We start from the raw sequence: 10966 nt of genomic DNA on the forward strand, positions 1-10966 counted from the left end.
GATCATATGGGCCTCCACAGAGTAGAGGTTTGTATTGACAGATTTTTGTTTTTTACGAGAAATGGATGTCAGCCACTTGCTCAACGTATTAGGTCCATACCTTGACATACACAAATTAAAAAAACAATATGTGTACTTTCAAGACCCAAGATTCGAGCCTGGGGCCCACGGCGTTATAGTCCAACGCTTAAAACGCGCGTCCAACGCGGGCGTATTAAATATACAAATTTATGTATAATTTAATTGCATAATAGTCTTATTTTAATCGAAACAAATATAGTATGTATGACTACAGATGTTAATTATCATACTATTACAATATAAATTATACTAAGATAATTTCTGTTCAAAAATAAATCAAATACTTAAATATATCTTGCTTATCAGAAAACATTATTACAGATGTACCTACTGAAGCTGCATGAAGTCAGTTATTTGGAATTTATTACATGATGTTGAATCAGAAGGCAATTAATGGTCATACTACTGACTAAATTCTTGATTAAATCATCTAAAATAAGATTTACTAGATAGGTAGTGAAAATCACTATCACTGCAATGTGTGTTGGCAGACAAGTATAGTATTAGAAACCAACTTTATAGATGTGCGAGTGTATTATTCTGGCTTCTCTTTATACAATATAATACCTACATGATTAAAAAGTTTTGAATATTATCACAAAGCAATTACGTACCTACAATTATTAATTATATTCAGATTAACATGATAGTATTTATAAATGTACCTACCTACAATGAAATATTATAAAGAGACATAATAACAATGTATATTATTGTAGGTATTATACACAACTATTGACATTAATGGCGGTTTGATAATAGAAATAACGACTTATTTTAATAATAAATGCACATAAAACATTCCCCATGTTGATTTTGATTTACAGAAGCTCAAAAAATTTATGATCATTATTAATGTTGAAATAATTGTTCACTACGAGAATCGTTGCCAGAATTAACAAGTTTTAAATAGTCTTCAGTCGTAATATATAGTACGCCAAAGGTCTCAAATGGAAATGGGCTGGACACATAGATTGAAGAATAGACAATCGTTGGACAAATCGTCCCCTTATTGCAGAACTAGCCTAACTGATTTTTAGACATTTTACAGGAGAGCACTTTTAAACTTTATTTCGTCATTAATTTGAAAACTGTAAATGCAAAAAAATTGATTTAAATATATGATAATGCATTGATTAAATGCTTTGTTTATGTGAAAAAAAAATACAAAAAAGTATATTCCGTCACATATTTTATGCAGATAGGCTACTTTTGCACTACAGTATTTGAAATCAGAACTATCTTATTTGAGTTAAGCTTGTTCTGCATAACTAATAGGATATGGTTGTACTACAATAATTCAGATCAGAACTATCTTAATTGAGTTAAGGTATTTGAATGCGAACATAAGGCAATAGAAAATGGTACCTTAAGCGCATTAAGAAGTTAGGCTAAATTTGTATAGCACTACAAAATAAAAATTAAATCTCAAGACATAGTTTTTTTATTCACAAAATCTACCAAACACTTCAACGAACATAGGTACTTATAATATACTGTAGTTATTAATGAAAGTTAGAGTTCAAGAAGTTATATAAATAAAAAGGCAATAAAACCTATTACTCATAAGCATTATTTTTAATTTAATCACTGTCGGTTTCATCCCTATTCACTTCTTGTGGTGAGGTGATCAGTCCTGTATAGAAGGAATGATAGTCAACAGGGATTATTTTCTGCCGGCAAAGATACATTAGGTCACAATGTTTTAGCTTAGCTATTGGTATGACCGAACTTCTTACTGGCATCAATTTGAAGTCAGTTATCTTTTAAATTAGTGGTCTACGACTACGCTCAGCTGTATTAACTGGTGCAGACGAATCTTCAAAGTTGTACTCAATTTGGAGTGTGTGTGGATTTTCTGGCATATCTGAGATTCGTTTTATCTTTTGCCAAGAAATTTTGATTCCACGTTCATCCTTATCCCAATTTTTGGTTGTTGATTTCAAGCAATGTAGGCGTAGGGTTTCTTCCTACATGCTGTCGTGCTATTGAATACCACTAGCTCGGCGTATATACTGGTATTTTCTTGGCAGCTCTTTTAATAACACTATGAATCGAATCAACTTCATTCTGCGTGTGACCTTTTCTGAAAAGATATGTGTTATTTTACAAGAGAAATTGGCCGCACAGAACATGTACATACAGTACATGAAATGGATACAATTTTTTTCAGCACGATTATCTGAAAAAAATATGAATTCTTTTATCCTTTCCGATACCTGTTGTTTGATGAAATCAAAAACACAGCTTCCAAATTTCACACACTTCTCTCATTCCAATTGATTCATGCCACATAAAACAATGGCCTTGTTGTGATCCTAGATCATAAATACTGAGATTATATGTGGCATACTTTCGTTTATGTTTATAGTATAAATGTGCGGCTTCTGATCTGGGATTTGTAAGACTTGTTGTTGCGCTATAGGAATGTTTTATTTAAGTTTGCCTGCTCCTTGACATTTATTTTAACTTTCGGGTATTTTTTTAAATTTTTTAGATGAGTATCATATTCTGCTTTCATAATATCTTTTTCTTCATTACTGCTCTGCTCATATTTCAAGAAAAAGTCACACTGGTCCTTCTTGGGAGTAAAGAATAATTAAATTCATTACAAAATATGCCTCTATATGTAGGTACATTGAAGCAATGGCTACTGTCAAGCTTTTTTCTTCGTAGTCCTTTTTATATAGGTCAAACATCTTTGTTATATTTAATGCTGCATCCAAGTACTGCTTCGTGGTCTTTTTTCAGCAATAATGGCTGCTTACTGTAGAAAAGCTGTTAATGTGATCCCTTACGTTTTGCTTCATGTGGTCGCTTACCCCAAATATCCTCTGCGACCCTCTGCTGTCATCAGCAATCGTGCTTGAATTAAGGTGGTATGAATTCTTTGCAGCAGTCTTAACCATTTGATAACGTATGCTCAATGAGTTTAAAAACAATTGGCATATTTTAATCTTGTTAAGATCTTCTGAAAGAAAATTGAGTTGTCAGTCATTTTACGATGACTTCTTTCTCTACCTTCACTTATATCAATTGTAGCTCTTTTTTTATTAAATTCAACGAAGCGGTTCACGATGATGATTTATATCACCTAAATTCCAAACTTATGAAATATTGCAACCCTCTGTTCTTGGGTAATTTTTATAGAACAACCAAATTTGCATGTTTGAGGAGAGGGTTCCTTCATTTGACGCTCACATATTACATTGTTTTTCCAGTTTATAAATTCGTTTCCAGAATTTCGCTGCTTTTTTATTACATTTCTGCGCCACAGAGCTTCATTACGATGTCTTTTCCTAGTCTTTTTTTTCCTGCTTGACTTGAGTTAATCACCTCTAGGACAGGTGCTGAAAGTCGATTTACAATATTACCAATACCATTTGATGAGTTTTCATCACTGTGTGATGATAGTGAATGCTGTGGTGGTTCATAGTCTGATCCACTGTCGGTAGAAAATGGGTCCACTTTCCCATCATTATCAAAAGAATCAGATGTCGAAAGAACATCTTGATCATCCATAAAATTATTGCAAACCTTGTCGATGGTTACAGAGTCTGAAAATATATACATCATTGAGCTAATGTGCGGGATAGAAGCAAATTGCAGTTCTTATTTCAGTCGAGAAAGTGTTTATTTTTGTTGTAAAAGTGAACAATAAAACTCATAATTACCTCGTTGTTCTAATGTAAAGTGGGCCACTGTGGCACTGATTTCTCCTTCGTTATTTGGAGTCAGCGGGATCAATCGATTTGGTGTTGATTGAACTCTAGTCATGCCACTGATTTCGGTAGAAAATGTGTTAACTATCTCATCATCATCAACCGAATTAGATGTGGAAGGAGCCACTAGATAGTCCATAGAATAATTGCAAGACTTGTCGGTAATTACAGCATCAGCGTAATTACGTTGGCAGTTGACATTGACAGCGAACTAGTACAAATAAATCCTAACTGCAATAGAAAGAGGCGATATTGCCAACGTGTAGGTGTACTTTTGCGTGCAGAACTAACTTAACGTCAGTTAGGCTAATTTAGTTCCAAAATATTTTTAAGATTGAATTTAGGCTTGGAATGATCTAAGCTGATAACTTTTTTTATATTGATAATTCAGATACGCCTGTTCTGACTACAATTAGAGAATCAAAAAAGGAATTTTTCTGTCGAATAAAAAAAAAATCACAAAAAATCAGTTAGGCTAGTTCTGCAATAAGGGGACGAAATGTAATCATTCAGTGATACCCAAGAGGTACAAAACGTCCGGTACAAGGTAGACCTTGAGGCCGATGAACGATGAAATGGTACAGCTTCGCAGACGTGCGTGGCAACGCAAGCAACAGGACCGAGAGCAGTGGAATCAGCTTGGGGAGGCCTTCATCCATCAGTGGATAGATACAGGCTGATGATGATGAAATAGTCTATATATGCATCCCAGTCCATGTATTCTATAAAAAGGGTGCTATCGGCGGCTTTCGAGGGTAGTTTATCATATTTATGTATTGAGGCGGCTAATTGTAACAATAAGTTAATTATTAAAGTATACATTAATTACTTACAATTTTTTTTATGAATTGAAAGAGGCCAACAAATTTTATTTTCAGCAAAGTAATTTACTTACTGTAGTATTTTTGAAAAAGGGTGAAAAGCGAAAACAAGTGAATGCGCTCACAGAAACGGAATAGCTTTGATAGGTATTTAATAAAAAATGAACATACAAACTATGAAATGATGGTGGGTTTCAAATGTGATAATGCAAAAATCTTAATATAGTCATCAGCTTCTTTAGCACACACAGGTACAACGTTTAAATACTAAACTAATTCAAGTACTTATATCGATGGCTAAGTTCCATAGTGGGACAACTAGAAATAAGTAGTTTTGAGTAAAGGCTGATCAAATTTTGACTCTCCTAAACTGACTTGTAAAAAAGTGACAGTTTATTATTTGTATTATCTTTTTAGTGAAATATGTAATGAATAGTATGTAGTTTTAGGGTTCAAGTTGTTTTTGTAAATTATCATAATGATTATAATAGTTTTAAGCAATAATCGGACATAACCATAGACTATAGATACATCTAGACGCCACCCGTTGCATTGCTAAATGAAGCCGCGTGCCTTGCGTTCGGTTTGTCGGCGAGCGAACGCATTCGTCTACAAATGTTCGAGACCATAGACCATTTCGCTAGTGCTCGCACTAGACGCTCAGAATTAAAATATAATTTTCTATTTTTTTACGTTATATAGTATTTTTAAGCGGTCAAAATGCAACCATTGGATAAAGATATCCATAATTTAAGTTATTTTAAAGAAACACTAGATCACTGATATTAAAATATATAATAATATACAAATAAATTATCACGAACATGTATCAACTTACCTATGAAACGTAATACCACCTTCTTGCTTATCAGTACGGCTACCACATTTTAAGACAACACACAAAACCATCTTTTCTACTTAATTAACTAAAAATATTTACCACTGACTTTATGTTTAACACAAAAAATAGCAATTTTAGCAACATGAGCTGGCAGGTTATCGACGCTATGTGAAGCGTTTCGTCACGATTTGCCAGCGATACTTTTGGAAACTAGCTCACAGATATGTAGACCTTTTATCTTACTCTAGCGCGTGTCGCAGAGATTGTAAGGGTGCCGAACACTTTCTCACTCGCACTCATGCATCGTTTTTGTTCAGGCCTTGGACATAACCCTCTATGGAGCTGAGAACTCTGTATGAATACCGAAAATAAATAGACATGTCACTCTATGGAACTGACAACTTTGCAATATTGAGTTAACATAATGTTATTTATTGAGGTCATCTCAAAACATCAGTTAGTGATAACAGGATATCCACATATTGGGTAACCACCGCAGGAATGTTGATTAAGGTATTCTAATCAACTAACAATCACACTATTTCACGGGAGTGGTAGAGTAGATAGACCAAGACATATTAATGTACCTACTGACACACACCTAGTTTCCTCAAATTTCATAATCTTCTCATGCACACCCACTAAATATACCTACTTTTGACTTAACCTTGCTCGGAGTTCTTTGGCTTTGACTTCCACTCACATCTGCATCGTAAATTCTAACTATTCTTACAGCATCCATACTCTTGACATAGGTATTTAATAAGACATGGGAATATTTAAAAAATAAGTCTTTATTGCTTACATTAAAATTAAAATAATCAATAACATTTAATAAAATTAATCACTCGGAGTGCTCCGCGTTGATTTTAAGTTTTTATAAAACTCCCAATATTGTTGGGGAATAGCGTTGGAACTACAGAGATCTACAAGGTCCTTTTTCTTTTCTTCAGGTATTGCAGGTGGAGACGCAAACGCCTTTCTTAATTCTATGTTGGGTGCTTGACCCCGCACCTTATAACTCGTGTCAATTTCTTTAAAATCATTTTGGGCGTATGACGTCTTATAAAAAATTGACCAAGATTTTTTTACGCATTTTAAAACACAGATGTCTGTCCATAACACCTTCTCGCCTGCAGTATTTTGATTAAAATTTTTGCCTACAGTATTTTGTAGGTATTTGCAGTCGATGAAATCTGGTGTATCCATTTCTTTACTCGAATATGGTTTGCCAGTTTTCTATGCTAATCGTATAATAGGGGCTAATTGTCCTGGTATGTATATGGGTCCGCCTCTCAGACACCTCTTCTTCTCTCGCTCTATTAACGCATGCATGGCATCATCTTCATTTTGGTTATGACCCACAACCAAAAATTTGTGGCAGATTTATTCAATGCCATCTATTGTATTGAATGCGTGCATTAATAAGGAAGCAACAAATTAATTTTTTTGTTGTCCCGCACAATTATCCGAATATAATACTATATTTTTGGATGGGTTTACTTGTAAAAAAGCTAACAAGCAGCTGCCTATTTCATTTGAACCCCTTTTTCCTAAGCACTCATGCCATAAGTAAGAGTGGCCTTGCTTCGTTGTAATATCGTATATGGTAAAATTATATGTATTTAACCGGCGTTTATAAAAAAAGCTACTTATGTTTCCGGAAGGCACCACCAGCACAGCTTGCAAATCGAAGCAAGCAACTTTTACAAAACTCGAAGCAACATCATTTTCTTTTTCCTTCCTACTTAGCTCCTTTTCTTTTATGTGCTTGTAAAATTGCTCCTCTTTTCTAATTTTTTATTCCGGGCTTGAATTGTTGAAAGTTTTGCAAGTGATACATTGGTCCTTTTTTGGGACAAAAAATCCAATATTAAAATTGGTGTTAAAAATTGTATCATATAAATGTTTTTTTGCAATCGGCAAATTTTTCTCTTTACAAAATTCTTGATACAGCCTGTACATTGTAGCAATGTTCAGGCTTCCATCGAGATACATTTTTTCGCTGTGAGCTCTACAATAATGGGAAGGCATTACTGGAAATGATTTGATGTGATTACGGATGTTTTCCTTAATTTCATCATCAATTCTCACTCCACCTTTCCGATGCCTTCCCCTATTCTTCCTAGCTGTTTTGGACAAATGCGTTTTCCATTGACTTGGACATCTAATCCGTTTCCTAGTCTTCTCACTTGAAGTTGAGACGTCAGGTGAAGTTGAAATCGATGAACAGCCTGTCTCTGGTATTATAATATTGTCCATAGAATTTTCTATGACATCTCCATAGATACTATTGTCACTATACTCTTCTTCTGAGATAATAGGTGTAAATGGATTATCCAATCCCTCGGCGTCCACACAAGTTCCACAGACCTGAAACAATAGAGCAAAGCAAAATGTCATGAATATGTTAAAAACGACATTTTAGTAGAAATGTTAAATGTTGTATTATTAGTATTCCTCTTAGACAACGTGTATGACTGTACGACAATAATAAAATGTTAATAACGACATCTTAGTAGAAATGTTAAATGCTGTATATTAGTAGGTATTCCTCTTAGACAACGTGTACGACAAAAATATAGTAAATAATAGAATGTTAATACCAACCTCAACAAGGGAACCATGGGTTTCAACGTTCACTGGATTATCCAAAAGATCAACATCCTCACAAGGCCCAGAGAACTGTAACAATAGAGCAAAGCAATATTTTGTCATGAATATGTTATTACTAATTTGACATCGTAGTAGAAATGTTAAATGTTGTATATTATGCCAGCGCTCCATTGGCGAGCCAAAAGTCCGACGACAATAAGTCTTCAGATTTTTCTACGTTCTGCTACTGGCCAACAGACGTTCAACGAAACGAGTATATAATTAATTTGACGAGTAAAACAGTCGACTTTGACAGCATAGATAATATACGTATATCTGACAGTTAAATCGTGATGGCGTTAAATGATACCGACGTTTTATGTTTTTTGGGTTATTGGGTGGCAGATAATGTAATAACGAAGCAAAGGGTACACAAATACTGGGTGAAACATTGGATAAGGAAACGAACGACATTATCCCACACAAATTTAATACGAGAATTGCGTTTGCAACCGAGCGATTTCCGCAATTATTTGCGAATGTCGGAGGATGTATACACAGAACTGTATAATTTGGTCTCCCCATTTATTAAAAAAAAAAATACTATGATGAGGGAAGCTATTTCTCCTCATGATAGATTATGTGCAACCCTGCGATTTTTGGCTGCCGGCGGAACATTCACTGACTTGCATTATAGAACTGCGATTGGAAGACAAACTCTGGGCAAGATAATTCCCGAAACTTGCCAAGTCATCATTGACGTTTTGAAAGGAGAATATTTCAAGGTGTGTATTATATTATACGTCATCTAATAAAGTTGGGCAAATTTACAAATATATAATTAACAAGTAGACGTCGGTTGGTCTTATAAAGTGAACGTTTAGTGGATTGTTTTACCTATATAACTCATAGACGGCAACAGAATAAGAATGACAGACAAGATGCATTTGAGATAGGTATATATATAGTCACAAATAAGGCCATCGTTGACATGCTAAATATTCAATAGACCGTTAGAATTCTGTACCTAGCCAGGACTCTCCATATAGGCTGTAAGCAAGCTACTTAATTATTCCTGGTGAATGTATTGTAATACTAGTCATATTCTTCGAAAAGCAAGCATGGAATTTGATTTCTAAATGAGGCCACATAATAATATAGGTATGCTAACATAACTCAAATACTTACCATTTGTTGTATCGCTTAAGCTAAGGTTTATAGGCATAAAAACAAACAAAAAAACAAATATTTTTACAAGATATTTATTCATACAAAAAACATTAATTTATTATACCGGCTTTTGTACATTTTTGCTTAATATACGATAAACTGGTTGAGTATGAACAGTAGTTGCTGGCATTATTTTGTCACTTTGTCCCATAAAGGCAACTTCATGCATCAGCTTCTCGGCCAGCAATCTTTGTCCCTGTGACATCGATCGTAGTTTCATGGCCATCATTTTGCCAAAAACATTAAATTCATCTTCAGTCTTGCTTAGTTTGTCGGTGATTAATTCTAACACTTTGTTGGCGCTATCATTCGATTTTTTTCGTTTGAACGATGGGGGTTCTGGTGCTCTATTGAGATTCGACCTTGGAGTAGTCGACAACGTGGATGTTGAAGGCGAATATTCTATCTGTAAATAAAATGTTGATTATTTTTTGTTGCAGTTCCCTGATACGCACGAAGAAATGGAGACGATTGCAGAAGAATTTAATAGTAAATGGCAATTTCCAAATTGCCTGGGCGCAGTTGATGGGAAACACATTGCAATCGTGCCACCTGCAGGCGCCGGCTCCCACTTTTATAATTACAAACATTTCCACAGCATTGTTTTGATGGCGATTGCAAATGCTAATTATGAATTTATTTATGTTGATGTTGGAACAAATGGACGTATTTCTGATGGAGGCGTACTGAGAAAATCTGATTTTTTCAAACGTTTAGACGAAGGCAGATTAAAAATACCTGCACCAAAAAAACCTACTGCTAATTCTGATGCACTGCCATTTGTTTATATTGGCGATGAAGCCTTTGCATTACGTAACGATTTCATAAAGCCGTATTCACAAAGGCAATTAAATCACAGTAAAAGAATATATAATTATCGGACATGCAGAGCCAGGCGAATTATAGAAAATGTTTTTGGCATCTGTCACATGGCAAGAAAGTATGATAAGCAATAGATAAATTAAACCAATGTAACAATTTAGTTAAAATGTTTTACCTCAATACAATCTTCGTTGTTTAACGAGTTGGAGTAACTCTCATCAGGAGACATGTTTTCCAAATCGTCCACCATGCTGGATATTGAGCTCGATTCTGTAAAACAAAATGTAAATTGTTAAAATACAACATAATACTCAAACTTGTTTTTTATTATCTCTCCCCTAAGTACCCATTTCTTCATACGGTTAATATTGATATTGGTATAATTGGTGTAATCCAGTATATCGGGTATTTTCAAAATGTGTTTTCCGCTGTATTCCTCATAACCAAACTGTACCATTAATTTTGATTGATGATTGACGATTTATTGATTGTCTCTGAAGGAACCTAACTCGAGCGATTTTTGATTTTATGATCATTTCTTTTCTTCTTCTTTCGACCATGTCCGATCATAATATGGACCTCCACGGAGTGGAGGTTTGTATTGACAGATTTTGTTTTTACGAGAAATGGATGTCAGCCACTTGCTCAACATATTAGGTCCATACTCTGACTCATACACAAATTGAAATTCAATGTGTACTTGTCAGACCCAGGATTTGAACCTGGGACCCGACCACGACTCAATAAGCCGCGCTTCCACCGCCATGATCGTACCTATATATTATTATTTCTTACCTACCTCAGCAAAGAATAAATAATTATATTGTGACTAGAAATGATTCATAGCTGTATGT

The 10966-nt window shown here is 34.5% G+C and overlaps 1 long non-coding RNA gene across 1 annotated transcript; it reads left to right on the forward strand.

The window, feature by feature from the left end:
- The first annotated feature begins 8761 nt into the window (after positions 1-8761).
- On the forward strand, positions 8762-10425 carry LOC147080100 (uncharacterized). The gene is made up of 3 exons (XR_015070776.1): positions 8762-8845; positions 9731-10103; positions 10274-10425. It is a non-coding gene; the product is annotated as an uncharacterized LOC147080100 (long non-coding RNA).
- Positions 10426-10966: the final 541 nt, after the last annotated feature.

The sequence above is a fragment of the Rhyacophila brunnea genome, unplaced genomic scaffold (assembly GCF_057557595.1).
Source record: "Rhyacophila brunnea isolate RB1 unplaced genomic scaffold, BYU_Rbru_1.0 scaffold_1, whole genome shotgun sequence".
NCBI lineage: Eukaryota > Metazoa > Arthropoda > Insecta > Trichoptera > Rhyacophilidae > Rhyacophila > Rhyacophila brunnea.